Raw genomic sequence first — 18,466 nt, 5'->3', positions numbered from 1 at the left:
CCATGTCAGATATGCGGGGAAGGGGGTATGCGTCCAGCTGGGTGTATCTGTTTATGGTCTGGCTGTAGTCGATGACCAGGCGATTTTTATCGCCGGTCTTAACGACCACGACCTGGGCACGCCAGGGGCTGTTGCTCCCCTCGATAATGCCCTCTTTCAGGAGGCGCCGCACCTCAGAGCTAATGAAGGCTCTGTCCCCAGCGCTGTACCGCCTGCTCTTGGTAGCGATGGGTTTGCAGTCGGGGGTGAGGTTAGCGAACAGGGAAGGTGGCGGCACCTTGAGGGTGGATAGGCTACAGGTGTTACGCGGTGGGCGGTTTAACATTCGCTGGTTGTCGACTGTGAGTGGGGGGAGGGGTCCACCGTATGCTAGGGTTACACTTTGGAGGTGGGATTGGAAGTCCAGCCCTAGTAGGACGGCAGCGCAGAGCTGGGGGAGGATGAGGAGTTTAAAATTTTTATACTCCGTACCTTTAACCGACAAGGTCACAACACAGTAGCCGCTAATGTCCGTGGCGTGGGACCTCGATGCCATCGAGATTCGGTTGCGCGTTGGCAGGACAGGGAGGGAGTAGTGGCTCACCGTGTCTGGGTGGATGAAGCTCTCCGTGCTTCCGCTGTCGAACAGGCAGGTCGTGGCGTGGCTGTTTACTTTGATGTCCATCATCGACTTGGACAGGTGGTGTGGGCGGGCTTGATCCAGAGTGACGGAGGCTAGTGTGTAGGTAAGCGAGTCGTCGTCTGCGGGCGAGGCGGTCGTCGGGTCCGGGGGCCCGGTGGCAGTCGGGCGTGGTGGGTAAAATGGCGTCTCCCACGAGGTAGGACAAAATGGCGGAGAAGATGGCTGCCCCCATAACTCACATGAGGCACTATTGGGGTCGGTTGCCTTGATCAAAGATGGCCACCCCCATGACTCACGTGTGGGGATGCTGGCCTCAGTTGCCTTGAAAGAAGATGGCCGCCCCCACAGTTCGCACGAGGCACTGCTGGCCTCTGAAGATCCGCTCCTGCAGGCCTTAGAGAAGTGGCCTTTCTTCCTGCAGGTAGAGTTCCTGGCTGGGCAGCGCGACCTCGGGTGCTTCTCCTGGCCGCAAAAGAAGCAGCCGGCGGCCCGATCGCGGGTGCCCGATGTCGGAGCCGGTACCGGGGGTGGCGGTCCCGGTCGGGTCCGGGACGCCGACGCTGAGGTAGGTCCCGGGGGCGGCGCTGCGAAGGGTATTGCGGTAGGGGTCGGGCCCGAGTCCCAGGGTCGCGAGCAGTACCTGGAAAACGCCTCCTGGTCCTGATGGGCCACCTCTAGGGAGAGAGCGAGGGCTTCAGCTTTGTCCAGGTCGAGGTCTTTAGCTTCAAGCAGTCTTTGCCGTGAGTAGTCGGACCGTAGGCCTTTCACAAAGGCATCGCGGATATTATCTTCCGTGTTTTCAACAGCCGTCACCGCTTTAAAGTCACAGTTCCTGCCGAGTGCTCTTAGCGCCCGTAAAAATTCAGCTACAGACTCTCCTGGCTGTTGCGGGCGGGATCTTAGGAGGTGCCTGGTGTACATGTAATTTACCGGGCTCTGGTACTGCCGTTTCAGTAGGTTGATAGCGGCCTCGTATGTAGTCGTGTCCTGGATGAGTGCGTATACTCTCGGGCTCGCTTGGGCGTTCAGAACTCTTAGTTTGGATCTCTGAGGGACGCCGGATTCTTCCAGGTAGGATTCGAAGCAGTCCAGCCAGTGTTTGAAGTTGAGGGCTGAGTTTGCTGCCTGTGGGCTTAGATCCAGGTACGGTGGTTTGAGGGCTTGCAGCCAAGCCGGCTTGTGTGGCTGGTGTAGCCCGGTGTCTGAAAGCTGCTGTGGCTGTGCTTCTGGGAGGGCTTCTGGCTGGCCAGTAGTAGACATCTTTAAAATTTAGTCAATAAAATTGATATACCTATCAATTCGTCCAATAAAAAGCGACGAGTTAGGAACGTAACTAAAGGTTTTTATTGACTAAATAACAGAGCCCACCCTCGTGGGTGATCGGGTCCAACAAGGAGGAATACCAGCCAGTCGACTACCTTTATACCTGGGCAGGTAGGTGGAGCCATGGGCGGAGTCTGAGGTGGTCAGCCCAGGTATAACAGCGCGACAAGAGGCGACCTCGTATAGTGATACAACAGTGAGAACAATACAACAGTGATAACTATAGTGTAACGATAGTGAACGATAAAAGTGGTTTACCACAACGTCTGTGTTGGAAAGTACACAGACCTCTGGGGAGGTGTGATTGGCAGAGAGTGGGTAGAGAAAGCCAACTCAACGGTACCCTCCTCCTGACGAAATGCTTAGAACATGGCCTTGTTGATGTAAGCCCCCAAAGTGTGGACTAAGTGATATACAAAGTCAACAACACTGGCTTGTTATAAGAAAGACAGACCCAATAATTGAAGTAAAAACGGTTTATTCAGGCCTGGGGAGCTATGGCTCTTGCGTCCCAACACAAGGCTCCGACTCCACCGAATCTCTTGAGGTTCACACAGTTATACAAAAGTTAAGGCCCAGCCCTAAAGGTGGGGATAAGCTTATTAGCATATACAGAATTATAGTTAAATTGTAATTATAAAACCGTGACATTCCATTCTTCCAGTCGCTTACAAATCTCACATTTCGTTATCAGTTGGTCCTGTTACTTTCTCATGACCCAGGGGCCTCAACTTTATTACTTTACGATCGTCCATTTGCTGTTGTCAGATGGCTTGGTCTTTTTAAGTATTTCTCTAAGATAGTAGATCTTTCCAAAGCGGGCAATCCGCAGATTTTCTGTCTCTCTTAAATTATTTCTACAGAGCAAAAACACTTTAGTTAGTTAAAAGAATAGAACCCTATTGAGCTTCACACTTAACAAACCCTTAAGTGCAAAGGTGTCGACTCGTGTGGCCGAACATATATATCTCTCCCTCTTTCTAAGGGGTTGTTTTGACAGTTTTAATCTCTCAGCAGTTAACCCGTAGTCCTGTTTAAACCTTATCTGGGTTTATACAACTTTTACAGACTTCTATTGTTCAACTCGGAGCACGAATTAACCTATTCCCTCCATTTTGTATATTGGTGTTACAGATGAATCCTGGTTTGTTTTTCCTTATTAAATCCAATTTTTAATATCTTACTTCAGTCCCCCCTTTTGACCTTTGGACAATTGCTCCAAACAGGTCAACATGTATTTCCACTTCCTGGTGTCTGCCAGAGCGTGCACTCCCTGGCCTTCTCCCAGTTTAGGTTATACATGTATATATATCTTATCAATTTGGAGGCCGACTTCCCCCTCTGTGGTATGGTGGTCTTTCCTTTACGGTGGTCTTTCCTTTAGGGTGGGCTTTCCTTTATGCACTCCGTCCGGTGTAACCATTCCCGGGGCCCCTTAGACCCTGCACTAATGGTTGAGGCTTTTCTGCTCAAGCCTGTCCCTCATTCCCACGTGGGGTGTGTGACGTGCCAATTCGAGACTGTCATCACACACCAGTCCTCATTCACCACCCTCCTTCTGCCACCCTCCTTCTGCCACCTCCATCTTACGGTTGGCCGGCCCGGTCATTAATTACCATGCCCAATTAATCCCATATAATTTCAGGGCTTCCCATCGCGTCTTACACCATTTGCCTTGGAGAGGCGGGGGAGTTGTCCATTCTTAACATCGCTACCTGCCCCTCCTCAGGCTCTACTTCTTTCACCGCACCAATTTCGGCCTTACTCATTCTGGCACAAAGGCACTGGAGAAATAAAAATACACAATATATCAGAATAACAATCAAGAGGAATATCATTATGCCTTGTACCACCGAGGCGCCCAAAGTCCCCGACCATCCTGATCCCCAATTGTCAAAATATGAGGAAGTGGGTGAGTTTCCTCTAATGTTGTACTAATGTCTTTTTGTTGTTTCTTTAAGCCTTCTTCTATTTTATGATAGTACTTTAAAATTTCCTTTGTTTCCTGCCGTAACTTCTGCCAAGCTTCCTCTAACTTAGGAATTGCCTTGGGCTCTGGTATGACATCTTTAGACCAATACAACGGTTTGGTTGGGGAATGGTATAAGCCATATCTTGATATTCATATTTCTGTTCAATTGTGGTGACACATGTCCCGTTGTTCCTTGATGCTACCCAGGTCCGGTGTATCCCCTTGGGTGAACCTCGAGGGTGCAATTGGTAATTTTCGCAAATCCGCACTCGGATGTGTCTCCCTCGGTGGGGGGGTGTGTGCACACCCATGTCCTTCCCTTGTGGTGGCACCCGTCCACTACCACCCCCCTTTAGGTTTTATTCTTCTGTTTATTATCTTCATCCCTTTCCCAAAGCGCCTTGGTAGGGACATCATGATATTTAACCCACTTTCCCTTTGTACTTCTCCTATATTAATCACGTTGTATAGGAGTTGTCCCCCTTCTGGGAATTGTGGGATGGCCAGTACAAAGCCAATCATCTTAGTCCATGGGGTCAGACAATCACCTGCCCGATATACTTGTCCCATTTTACATTCCTTACATAGGCTTTTATTTGTGTCAATCCAAGGTTTCAGATCCTTATTAGTAATCCAATCAGGGATCTGTCCATTATTTATTTGCCTCATATTATGCTGAGCATTCGACAATAGCCATGAGCCCTACGTGGCACATATTAGTTCCTTATTGTTTTGGCGAGAAGCATTATTAAGTCTATCAATAATTGTATTGATTGTTTCTGCATGGGGGGCTACTATCTCTCTTCCACCCCCGACAATTGCATTATTGTTTGGTTTCCCTGCCAGTGTCAATTGCTGGCTATTTCCAGTAGCTTGTTTTAGTAACTTCTCTATTTTTGCTTGTAATTCTTCTACTCCTTCGTTTACTCCTTCTATGTCCAAGCTATTGACTGTTGCTAACCCGGCCGCATACCCTGCTCCGGTCGTTTCCAATACTCCCGTTTCTTACATCTTTGTAAGATAGATTTTTTTCCTGTGGAACCTCGAATTGTTTTACCCACAGGGAGTTCCAGGTTTGTTTTGTATCTCAAAAGTACTCATATTAATGGCAAGCTTAGTAACTCTATGTGCTACACTAAAATACACCTCATCCTGTGTTCTCCTTATTACTAATCCCCCTCGATAATGGCAATACTTATATTTATCCCTAGAATCAAGGCGAGGACGCTCCATCTCATTCCGGACGTCCAATGTTCCTGTAATTACAAAAAGGGGGCTGGTCGTCACCAGCCAGTTAGAATTATTCTGCTCTTATCCATTTTATCAGTTCAAAATGCTGTACATCTGGTTCATTTCTTGTTCTGTGGCTCTGTCCCCAGACATACCTGAAGATGCAAACTATGGCATATAATATTATCATCATACACAGCCCTATCATTGATATATGTAGTAACTCCCCTTCCCATTCTTTATATCTTCTAGTATACTCCTCACTCTGTCAAAAAGGGCACCATCTCTGGTTTACTCATTGTCTTTCTTATATATTTTTAACTGAGTCCAGTGTTTCCACCTTCCTTTACCCGTTCCAGACCCATCTACATGAGCACATGTGTCATTATTCATTAATACTTCATAAGGTCCTGACCATCTGGGTGCTAGCCCTGGTTTGGCTGGTATTATTTCTGCTATCACTTTGCTATCTATTGCTAAGACCTCCTTCTGGTCGTCCCGTGTATCCTGTTCTCGATCCCGTATAATCTGTTGGTCTTTGGCCTCATGTCTCTAACTATCTGTCCAGATTTATCTTTGGGTAACAGGATAGCTTCCCAAGCAGCCTCCCTGCCGTTTGAGACGGTGCTGCAATTAGTTTATAAGATAACTTCCATTTATCAAATCCTAATTTTCCTTCTATCACTGTGGGGAAATATTAACTCAACATTAAGAAATTTACATTTAATAATGTCCAATATCTTTAAATTCTGTTCAGTAATACTGAAGTTGTTACTTGGTGAACTCAAACAGCTGTCAGTGGAAAGGGTTAACTCCTTCGCAGGCTTTTGAAGGTGGAGCTAAACATTATTGCGTCACTTCACGCAACCCAAAAAAACATCCCTGACTGAAAGACAGTTGTGGTTTCACACTTTGATTCAACATGAACATTTGGGCTTCATTGGTCAGATTCCCTCTCTCAATTGCTCGTTTAGCTGCCCATCCTCTTGTGTGCTTTAATTTATTATTATGCACTCTTTGGGTAGGAGAGAGGTTCCTTCTAATTCCTTGGTTATATTCTTGTCTCTTACGGGTCTTCTCCTGGTGTCATATATCCCTGCCTACTCCCGCTATCATGTAATCAGACACCACCCCAAAGGCATTCCGACTATCTATATAGGTTTACACATTTTCCTTTGGCTACCCCCCTTTGATCAAATCCTGTATAGGCTGGGCCATTTCTACTTTGTTTCCCGGGCCTGCCTGTTTGTTTGACTTATAATCTGGGGGCCAGTACACTTCATTCGCTTTAGGGTCGACTAAAGCTCCTACTTCTCGCAGTATATCTATCCCTAGGATTGTTCCTTCGGTGTTCTCGCATACCCACAACTGTGTAGGTATTATTATACATCCAATTTCTAGTAAGACTGTTTCGCTCTTATAAGCCCTGATTCTTCGTCCACCGATTCCTGCTATACTAACTGAAAGTTTCATTCGGGGCAAGGGTACGTCTGTCAATGAGATTGTGGCTCCTGTGTCTATTAACATTTTGCACTGTCGGCCCCCTACCAATGCATCAACAAACATCCTCGGATCCCCCTCCCCTCTCTGGCGCGGTCCCTTCCTGCTGCCATCCCTAGAAGCTTGCGAGCAATCAAAGCACGCAGCCAGTCCTAATGCCCCTCCCATCTGTTTTTGGGCATTTGTCTCTTCCCTTGTGTCACTATGTATCCTAGGTCGACTACTTCATCCTTCCCTACCTATACCTTTCTAAGGTTTAACTCTCGTCCCGCCTTCTATAAGGCTTCCAGTACCATAGTCAATTAAATATTGTAAAGGGACCTGCCACTATCAGATATTCTTGCGGAGTGGAGTTATCTTATTCAATTCGGACTACACCAATTTACATCAACCAGAATTTCACTGTGGCCACAATGAAAGTCTGGTTTTAATAGGTTAATTTACCTCATAACTTCAAGGTTAGATCTTAGACTGAAACTTAATCTTTCATTAAACAAACTTTTTGTTGCTCTTCTCAGTTTTTACACTCCAGCTTAACTTAAATTGTAATAGGTTTTTTTCATTCTGAGGGCACAATCTTATTTGCACATTCTTAAACTTCCAAAATCCCCGACAAGACAAAGGGGTTAAATGCTTTTACTTTAACACAGAGAAGTGGGTGGAGCTACAACACACAGCAGACAGTTCTTTTTCTTAACGGACAGATTTTCAGACAAAGGAATATTGAATCCTCTTAAACATTCCTAATCAGGAAAACATCCACACTCACACATTTTTATACAAACTGTAATTTCAGCATATGTCTAAGGTTCCTTTCACTCAGCAAATCTCTTGTTTTACTTGTCTTGGTACAGATGCTAATAACTTCCATGTTGGTAAAGCTTTAAGTTTATCTTTTCCTTCCTTTTTAAATCTGTGACTCAACAGCTTTCCCTAGTTTCCAAATCCCTGTTTGTTTGTTTTTTTTTTGCTGGGGTTTCAAATTGGTTCGCCTGCAAATTAGATCTTTTTCCTTCTTTATCGCTCCCTTCTGTTTCAATTCCATACATTATCTGTTGCCTCTTTATCTTTAGCTCCTCCCCACCAAGCCTTTGGCTCTCTGCACTGTTTCTTTTTATTTTCCAGGAGTCGGGTTATAGAATCCAGGTCCCTTGAGGATTCTTCTTCCACCCTCTTAGTCATAACTAACTGCTACGTTTAATGCTTAATTCACGGTATTGGTGAATTAGGTTTGTACGCTACGTTGTTCACCCCTATAGCGTCACCTTAGTTAATTTCTTGCTTTCTGTTAGTCACTTCATTTTATTAGACACACACCAACCCTTTAGTTCTGAGGTTTCGGTACTGTGGGATCTGTAGCTCTCGGCGTCCTACTTGATCCTGGCCATCACGTGGGACTACTGTCCTCTTAATTCAGGCTCAGGCTAGGTGCTGGGGACAGACCTCACCCTTGTCCGTTCTAACTTCTTTATGACCGTAGGGTTTTATCTCATTCACTCACCAGGGTGCACCCATTCATTCAATTGTTGAGATTTCGCCGTCTCACGGATCTTAGGGAACTATCTGCCCCTAACTGAGGTATCACCGCCTCATGGTCCTTAGGGAACTACCTGCCCCAAAGGTTGGTAGGGAACTACCTGCCCCTACTGAGGTTTTCCCGCCTCATGGTCCTTAGGGAACTACCTGTCCCAAAGGTTGGTAGGGAACTACCTGCCCCTACTGAGGTTTTCCCGCCTCACGGTCCTTAGGGAACTACCTGCCCCAAAGGTTGGTAGGGAACTACCTGCCCCTACTGAGGTTTTCCCGCCTCACGGTCCTTAGGGAACTACCTGTCCCAAAGGTTGGTAGGGAACTACCTGCCCCTACCCCTACTGCAGTTTACTTTTTAACCGCCTTCAATTAAAGGTGTCTTTCTTTTTATAGTTCTTTTATACGTCGATTCTGACTCAACGTCTCGCCAGCGATTAACCCCTAATTTTACAGGTGGTAATTAAAACATACTCACCCGTCTTAGGTTAACGCTGTCCGAGAGTCTGGTTCAGAACGCACATCCCATCCTCGTCGCCAATTGATGTAAGCCCCCAAAGTGTGGACTAAGTGATATACAAAGTCAACAACACTGGCTTGTTATAAGAAAGACAGACCCAATAATTGAAGTAAAAACGGTTTATTCAGGCCTGGGGAGCTATGGCTCTTGCGTCCCAACACAAGGCTCCGACTCCACCGAATCTCTTGAGGTTCACACAGTTATACAAAAATTAAGGCCCTGCCCTAAAGGCGGGGATAAGCTTATTAGCATATACAGAATTATAGTTAAATTGTAATTATAAAACCGTGACATTCCATTCTTCCAGTCGCTTACAAATCTCACATTTCGTTATCAGTTGGTCCTGTTACTTTCTCATGACCCAGGGGCCTCAACTTTATTACTTTACGATCGTCCATTTGCTGTTGTCAGATGGCTTGGTCTTTTTAAGTATTTCTCTAAGATAGTAGATCTTTCCAAAGCGGGCAATCCGCAGATTTTCTGTCTCTCTCTCTTAAATTATTTCTACAGAGCAAAAACACTTTAGTTAGTTAAAAGAATAGAACCCTATTGAGCTTCACACTTAACAAACCCTTAAGTGCAAAGGTGTCGACTCGCGTGGCCGAACCCATATATCTCTCCCTCTTTCTAAGGGGTTGTTTTGACAGTTTTAATCTCTCAGCAGTTAACCCGTCGTCCTGTTTAAACCTTATCTGGGTTTATACAACTTTTACAGACTTCTATTGTTCAACTCGGAGCACGAATTAACCTATTCCCTCCATTTTGTATATTGGTGTTACAGATGAATCCTGGTTTGTTTTTCCTTATTAAATCCAATTTTTAATATCTTACTTCACTTGTCATAACCAAAACCTTGTTCCGGCAGAGAGACAAGTACAAGGCTTCCTGGCAGCACACTCGCGCCAAGCAGTGCCATCTGCTGGACTACGTCATCGTCCGAGCGCGGGACCGCAAGGACATCTGCATCACCCACGCCATGACAGGAGCTGACGACTGCTGGACAGACCACCGCCTAATCCGCTCTGTCATCTCCATCAATGTAGCCCCAAAACAGCAGCGGCAACCGAAACAATGCCGCAGGAAAATCAACGCTGGAGCACTCAAAGACCCTGCTAAGAAAGCCCTATTTAGCCTGCGCCTCACACCCAACCTGACGACTCCCAGTGATACCGAGACACAGAGTGTCCACAGCGCCTGGTCTGCACTCAAGGCCTCCATAATCAGCACCTGTGAAGAGACGCTCGGTCACTCGACCAGGAAACACCAAGACTGGTTTGACAAGAACGACCAGGAGATCCAGGCGCTAATAAGCCGCAAGCACAAGGCATTACTGATCTGGAAACAGAAGGCCGAGGTCCAACAAAAAACTCGCGACCTAAAGAACAGGTGGTGGGTGGAGAAAGCGCAGGAGATCCAGCAGCTAGCCGACAACCACGACGTGCGTGGATTCTTTAGCACAGTCAAGACCGCCTACAGCCCAAGCACCCAAGGTCCTACCCCACTGCGGGCCAAGAATGGAGAGGTACTCATCAAGGATAGGGTGCGCAGTCAGTGCCCGCTGGAAGGAGCACTTCGAAGATCTCCTTAACCGAGACTCTGTCTTCGACGAGAGTGTCTTCAACTCCATCCCAGCCTGGCATGAGGTTGAAAAGGCCATCCGACAACTGAAGAACAAGAAGACCTCAGGAGCAGATGGAATCCCTGCCGAGGCACTAAAGCACGGTGGAGAAGCCCAACTGGTGCGAATTCATGAACTCATTTCTCTTCTCTGGAAGGAGGAGAGCATGACAGGGGATCTCAGAGATGCTGTAATTGTGACCATCTTCAAGAAAGGTGACAAGTCCGATTGCGGTAATTACAGAAGAGTTTCCCTGCTGTCTGCCACAGGGAAAGTGATTGCAAGACTCCTCCTCAATTGCCTTCTCCCAGTGGCTGAAGAGCTCCTCCCAGAGTCGCAATGCGGATTCCGCCCACTAAGGGGCACAATGGACATGATCTTCACCGCACGCCAATTACAAGAGAAATACAGGGAACAGCACCAACCATTGTACATGGCCTTCTTTGACCTCACGAAGGCCTTTGACACTGTCAACCGTGAGGGATTATGGAGTGTCCTCAAATTCGGCTGCCCTCAAAAGTTTGTCACCACCCTCCGCCTGCTTCACGACAACATGCAAGCCATGATCCTGACCAACGGTTCAGCCACAGACCCAATTCATGTACGGACCGGGTTCAAGCAAGGCTGTGTCATCGCACCAACGCTCTTCTCAATCTTCCATGCGGCAATGCTCCATCTCACCCTCAGTAAGCTCCCCGCTGGAGTGGAGCTAATTTACAGAACAAACGGGCAACTGTTCAACCTCCGTCGCCTCCAGTCCAGATCCAAGGTCGTCCCATCCTCTCTCGTTGAATTACAGTATGCAGACAACGCTTGCGCCTCCGCACACTCAGAGGTCGAACTCCAAACCATCGTCATCACCTTCACTGAAGCGTATGAGGGCATGGGCCTTACACTAAACATCCGTAAGACAAAGGTCCTCTACCAACCTGCCCCCGCCACACACTACTTCCCCCTGATTATCAAAATCCATGACAAGACCTTGGACAAGGTGGACCACTTTCCATACCTCGGGAGCCTACTGTCAACAAGGGCAGACGTCGATGACAAAGTCCAACACCACCTTCAGTGTGCCAGTGCAGCCTTCGGTCGCCTGAAGAAGAGAGTTTTTGAAGACCAAGACCTCAAACCCGGCTCCAAGCTCATGATCTACAGAGCAGTAGTAATATCCGCCCTCCTGTATGCCTCAGAGACATGCACCATGTACACCAGGCACCTCAAAGCACTGGAGAGGTACCACCAATGCTGCCTCCGCAAGATTCTGCAAATCCATTGGCAGGATAGGCACACCAACGTCTGTGTGCTTGCTCAGGCCAACATCCCCAGCATCGAAGCTTTGACCACGCTCGATCAGCTCCGATGGACGGGTCACATTGTCCGCATGCCCGATACGAGACTCCCAAAACAAGCGCTCTACTCGGAGCTCCAAAACAGCAAGAGAGCCCCAGGTGGGCAGAGGAAACGCTTCAAGGATATCCTCAAAGCCTCCTTGAAAAAGTGCAACACCCCCACCGACACCTGGGAATCCCTGGCCCAAGACCGCACAAAGTGGAGGAGAAACATCCGGGAAGGCGCCGAATACCTCGAGTCTCTTAGCTGGGAGCAAGCGGAAGTCGAGCACAAGGAGCGCACGTCAACCCAAGCACCCCACCCACCCGCCCCTTCAACCACCGTCAGCCCCACCTGTGACAGAGACTGTAGGTCCCGCATTGGATTCATCAGTCACCTGAGAACTCATTTTTAAGGTGGAAGCAAGTCATCCTCTGTTACCTAAGAAGAAGTGTAAAACTGCGATCTCTTCCTGACTGAAAGTGAAACGGGTTTAAGTTTCCAGTGTAAAAATGATTGGCAATTATTCTATGAAGATTTAAAGTGTTTGTGTGACAGTCCTGAGTCTACCATTGTAAGGTAGGTTAAAATATAAATTGTTTAAAGTCTGCATTAAAATAGCAGACGGAGGAGTTCACAGGAGCCTGTTAACTGCTGGTACAATTATACAACAGACATTTAATCTCCAGATAAAGAAGGACCTGCAGCGTGTTTCCAGGAATTCCCTGTTTTATTGATGTGTGTGTGTGTTAGACACCAGGATAACTAAAAATACATGACCTGGAACATCCAAGGGGATGCGATCCCGACAGTTACTCTGGGATCACTCCCGCTGTGGAACTCCACCACTGACCCTGCTGAAGGTTGTAGGTTCAGAGTGGGGCCTCCAGGAGTGGATGGTAAGAAAGCTGGGTTTCAATATCTTGACAAATATATGGCGAGGAACCAGAGAAATCCTTACTGAGGAACCATCTGGGGTTTTACCGGCCAGCGTAGGTCTAGGGGTGAATGACTCCTGACTCGCCGAACTGTCTTACATTGAACCCAGTTCAGATCAAGGTGAGTTCAGTTTATAGGAGAATAGGGACAAATATGACCCACAATTGAGAGAGTCAAAAGCAGCCATTAGAGAAGCTAAGAGATCTTTTGGAAGATGGTGTACAATTGTGGTAATAATAATAAAAGCTTTTCCAGCTACATCAGGAGTCAGAAGACATAGTTACACAGAGTTACATAGAATTACAGAGTCTACAGCACAGGAACAGGCCATTCGGCCCAACTGGTCAATGCCAGCAATGCATCTACTATTTCTAGGGCCACTTCCTTAAGTACCCTAGGATGTAGATTATCAGGCCCTGGGGATTTATCGGCCTTCAATCCCATCAATTTCCCTAACACCATTTCCCTACAAATACTGATTTCTTTCAGTTCCTCCCTCTCATGAGACCCTATGTTCCCCAACATCTCTGGGAGGTTATTTGTGTCCTCCTTTGTGAAGACAGAACCAAAGTATGTATTTAATTGGTCAGCCATTTCTTTGTTCCCCATTATAAATTCCCCTGATTCTGACTGCAAGGGACCTACGCTTGCCTTCACCAATCTTTTTCTCTTCACATGTCTATAAAAGCTTTTACAGTCAGTTTTTATGTTCCCTGCAAGCTTACTCTCAAACTCTATTTTCTTCCTCTTAATTAATCCCTTTGTCCTCCTTTGCTGAATCTAAACTGCTCCCAATCCTCAGGTTTACTGCTTTTTCTGGCCAATTTGTATGTCTTCTCCTTGGATCTTATGCTATCCCTAATTTCCCTTGTTAGCCACGGTTGAGTCACCTTGTTTGATTTATTTTTATGCCAAACAGGGATGAACAAATTCTGTAGTTCATCCATGTGATCTTTGAATGTTTGCCATTGCCACCATCGACCCTTTGAGTAACGTTCCCCAATCAATCCTACCCAACTCGCACCTCATACCATCATAGTTTCCTTTATTTAAATTCAGGACCCTAGTCTCTGAGTCAACTACTTCACTCTCCATCTTAATGAAGAATTCTATCATATAATGATCGCTCCGACCCAAGGGGCCTCGCACAACAAGATTGCTAATTAATCCTTTCTCATTAAATAATACCCAGCCTAAGATGGCCTGAGCTCTACTTGGTTCCTCTACATATTGGTCCAGGAAACCATCCCGTATACACTCCAGGAATTCCACCTCCACAGTATTGTTACTAATTTGGTTAGTCCAATCTATTTGTAGATTAAAGTCACCCATGATAACTGCTGTGCCCTTATTGCACGCATCTCTAATTTCCCATTTAACGCCATCCCGAAATTCCGCATTACTGTTTGGAGGTTTGTATACCACTCCCACTAACGTTTTCTGCCCCTTGGTATTTCTCAGTTCTACCCATACAGATTCCACATCATCAGAGCTAATATCCTTCCTTTCAATTGTGTTAATCCCCTCTTTAACCAGCAAAGCTACCCCACCTCCTTTTCCTTTTTGCCTGTCCTTCCTGAATATTGAATACCCCTGGATGTTGCGTTCCCAGCCTTGGTCACCCTGGAGCCATGTTTCCGTAATCCCAATCATATCATATATCCATTTACCTCTATTTGCGCAGCTAATTCATCCACCTTATTACGAATGCTCCTCACATTAAGACACAAGGCCTTCAGGCTTGTTTGGTTAACACTCTTACACCTTTTAGAATTATTATTTACTGTGGCCATGTTTGATTTAAACCCTTGATTTCTCTGTCTGCCACCTTTGTTTTTCTCCATCCTTTATTTTGCTTCTATCCTTGTTTCCCTTTCCTCTGTCTCCCTGCTCAGGTTCCCAACCCTCAACCCCCTGCCATTTTAGTTTAAACCCTCCCCCAGAGCAGCTTTAGGGTTAACAGTATAAATGCAGTGGTAAATTTTACAGACAAATCAAGAATATTAACAGTACAGGTAATAATGAAAAACAATTTTATGCCAGTCCTATTGGCAATCTAGTAACTCTTTGTTTTGCTTGGTATTACCTGTTGTCCTTTTTTTTACTTTAACTTTCAAGTGCAACAGTACTTATACAACTCATCAATTACATAGTAAATCCATTACATTCATTGACTACAATTAAAAGGATAAAGCCTCAAAACAGCTTCATGGTCAACAATATAAATACAATAATCAATTTTTACAGGTAAATCAATAATGTTTACAGTACAAACTGCCACTATTTAATAAACCAAGAAAAGAAAGAACCCGTATACGCCATTCCTACTGGCATTGCTCATTCAGTCATTCATTCCTCCATTCATTAGCTCAAGCATAAATTCCATTGTTCATGTCTGCATGCGTGTCATTTGTCTACCTGCGTGCATGCGTGCGTTCGTTCATCCATCCAGACAGGCCTCACGCTCACCCAATAGGATGCCCACTTTCATCCTGGAGAGCGAGGGCCCTTCATTCGCTCGAACGTAAGTTCCATTGTGTATGCGTGTGTGCGTGCGTATTATTTGTGTCCGCATGCGTGCGTTCACTAGGGCGTTCGTTCGTTCGATCGTTCGTACATTAAGGAAGGCTTTAACACTAAATAACACCACAATATACAAAGTCCCACAACCATATCAGAAATCAATTAAAACTTCAAGGAAACTACTTTTAACCAGAACCCGAAACTTTCTCAACAAAACAAGTAATTACCAGTTCTACGCCAGTCCTATTGGCACTCTAATAACTCCTCGTCTTCACTTGATGTTATCTAACCATATAATGTCATGATCCTTGTCCACAGTCTTCAACTTTTCCACAAAAAAGAAGCCGACCACTGTCTCAAATCCCGTAAAAGAAGAAAACGACTACTCAAATGTTCTTCTTCTTGCTGTTATCACTCACAGGACCCAGCCATCAAGACATTCATTATTCCTTGCCGATATTACTTCGTTTTGCCTTTTATCTTCCTTTTATTTTCCTTTTTCACTTTTATTCCATTCTCTTTTCCCATCTTATGGCCGAATATAAATAGAATAATCAATTTTTACAGGTAAATCAATAATGTTTACACTACAAACTGCCACTATTTAATAAACCAAGAAAAGAAAGAACCCGTATACGCCAGACCTACTGGCATCGCTCAATCATTCGGTCATTCATTCCTCCGTTCGTTCGTTCGCTCAAGCGTAAATTCCATTGTGCATGTCTGCGTGCATGTGTGCCATTTGTCTACCTGCGTGCGTGCGTATCATTTGTCTACCTGCATGCATTCGTTCATCCGTCCAGACGGGCCTCACGCTCACCCAGTAGGAGGTCAAATTCTCCTGATGATCTGATAAACCCATCAGCTTCTCCCCTGGACACAGGTCCTGAAGGACAGGGACTGTCTCTGATATTTTGGTCGGTGTCGTTGATCAAGTTTAAACATCTCGCTCACATCTCCTCTCACCGTGCTTTGTTCTAATGAGAAGTGCCCCAGTTTCTCTCGTCTCTCCTCCTGGGAAAGAGAAGTTCACCTCAGTTAGAAACTCAAACAGGCGCTTCACTGCAGACAGGCCATCATGAGGAAACATTTCTTTACCCAGCAAGTTATTATGATCTGAAATGCACTGCCTGAAAGGATGGAGGATGCAGATTCAAGAGTAACTTTCAAAAGTGAATTGGATAAATATTTGAAGGGAAAACATTTACCGGGATATGGGGAAAAAGCAAGGGAGTGGGACTAATTGGAAAGCTCTCCCAAAGAGCTGGCACAAGCACGATGGGCCGAATGGCCGCCTTTTGTGCTGTATCATTCTCTGATTCTCTGATAACTAAAGCCTCTCATCCGTGGTATAACCTCAGTGAATTTATTCTACAGCCTCTCTGTGGCCCCGACATCCTTCCGGCAGCGGCGGCGGGAAACGCGAGCGGCGAGGCTTTAAAAGGCCCCCAGAGAACAGGTAGGCCTCAGTGCAGCGGGAAACATGAGCGGCGAGGTTTTAAATGGCCGCCAGAGACCAGGTAGGCCTCACAGCGTCAGCGGCAGCGGCGGGAAACGCGAGCGGCGAGGCTTTAAAAGGCCCCAGAGACCAGGTAGGCCTCATAGCATCAGCGGCAGCAGCGGCGGCGGGAAACGCGAGCGGCAAGGCTATAAAAGGCCCCAGAGACCAGGTAGGTTTACTAATCTACAATCTCAGAGAGGGAGAGATGTAAAAAGTAATCGGAAGTGTGACGTCACCAGAAAGCAGGTAAGTGATTGGTTGGTGAGTATTTCTCTCTTTTTTTAAACTTTAACTCTGTGGTTTATACTTTCTAAGGTCTCTGTGGTGTAGCGGGGACTGTTGGTAAACCAGGGCCCTTAAATTTATCTGTAGTGTAATTGGCGGGATTGATTTGTGTAATTTAATTTCAATTAATTAAAGGGTAAGTCATGGCAGTACAGCTCGACACCGTGGTATGCTCCTCCTGCGCTATGTGGGAACTCAGGGACACTTCCTGTGTCCCTGACAACTATGTGTGCAGGAAGTGTGTCCAGCTGCAGCAACTGGGAGACCGCATTGCAGCGCTGGAGCAGCGATTGGATACATACTGGACCATTCACGATGCTGAGGACATCGTGAATAGCACGTTTATTCAGTTGGTCACACTGCAGATAAAGGTGGCACAGGCAGAAAGGAAACTGGTGACCAACAGGCATAGTAGTAGGCGCAGGCAGGTAGTGCAGGGGTCCCCTGTGGCCATCCCCCTCTCAAACAGATCTACTGCTTTGGATACTGATGGGGGGATGGCTTACCAGGGGAAGGCAGCAGCAGCCAACTTCCTGGCACCAGGGGTGGCTCTACTGCACAAGACGGGAGGATAAAGAGGGGGCGAACTAGAGTAATAGGGGATTCTATTGTAAGGGGAATAGATAGGCGTTTCTGCAGCCGCAAATGAGACTCCAGGATGGTGTGTTGCCTCCCTGGTGCAAGGGTCAAGGATGTCTCAGAATGGCTGCAGAACATTTTGGAAGGGGAGGGTGAACAGCCAGTTGTCGTGGTGCATATAGGTACCAACGATATAGGTAAAAAGCGGGATGAGGTCCTAAAAGCTGAATATAGGGAGTTAGGAGGTAAATTTAAAAATAGGACCTCAAAGGTAGTAATCTCAGGATTGCTACCAGTGCCACGTGCTAGTCAGAGTAGAAATAGAAGGATACTTCGGATGAATACGTGGCTAGAGGAATGGTGCAAGGGGAGGGATTCAAATTCCTGGGACATTGGAACCGGGTCTGGGGGAGGTGGGACCAGTTCAAACCGGACGGTTTGCACCTGGGCAGGGCTGGGACCGATGTCCTAGGGGGAGTGTTTACTAGTGCTCTGGGGGAGGGTTTAAACTAAAATTGCAGGGGGTTGGGAAACTGAGCAGGGGGACAGAGGAAAGGGAAACAAGGATAAAAGCAAAAGAGAGGAAGGAGAAAAACAAAAGTGACAGGCAGAGAAATCAAGGGTTTAAATCAAACATGGCCACATTAAATAATAATTCTAATAGGTCTAAGAGCATTAAAAAAACAAGCCTGAAGGCTTTGTGTCTTAATGCGAGGTGCATTCGTAATAAGGTGGATGAATTAGCTGCGCAAATAGAGGTAAACGAATATGATATGATTGGTATTATGGAAACATGGCTCCAGGGTGGCCAAGGCTGGGAACTCAACATCCAGGGGTATTCAATATTCAGGAAAGATAGGCAAAATGGAAAAGGAGGTGGGGTAGCATTGCTGGTTAAAGAGTGGATTAACACAATTGAAAGGAAAGATATTAGCTCTGAAGATGTGGAATCTGTATGGGTATAACTGAGAAATACCAAGGGGAAGAAAACGTTAGTG

General features: G+C 46.3%; 1 long non-coding RNA gene across 1 annotated transcript; it reads right to left on the bottom strand.

Annotated features, from left to right (window-relative positions):
- Positions 1-2,406: 2,406 nt before the first annotated feature.
- On the bottom strand, positions 2,407-4,006 carry LOC147119083 (uncharacterized). Its single transcript, XR_015077987.1, has 2 exons — positions 2,589-4,006; positions 2,407-2,486 (listed from the first exon to the last, which is right to left on the bottom strand). It is a non-coding gene; the product is annotated as an uncharacterized LOC147119083 (long non-coding RNA).
- Positions 4,007-18,466: the final 14,460 nt, after the last annotated feature.

The sequence above is a fragment of the Somniosus microcephalus genome, chromosome 4 (genome assembly GCF_052327205.1).
Source record: "Somniosus microcephalus isolate GS21.2 chromosome 4, FLI_Smic_1.0, whole genome shotgun sequence".
In the NCBI taxonomy this organism is placed as follows: Eukaryota; Metazoa; Chordata; class Chondrichthyes; order Squaliformes; family Somniosidae; genus Somniosus; species Somniosus microcephalus.
Note: the sequence above shows the minus strand (reverse complement) of the source record. Positions and strands in the feature narration are given on the sequence as shown.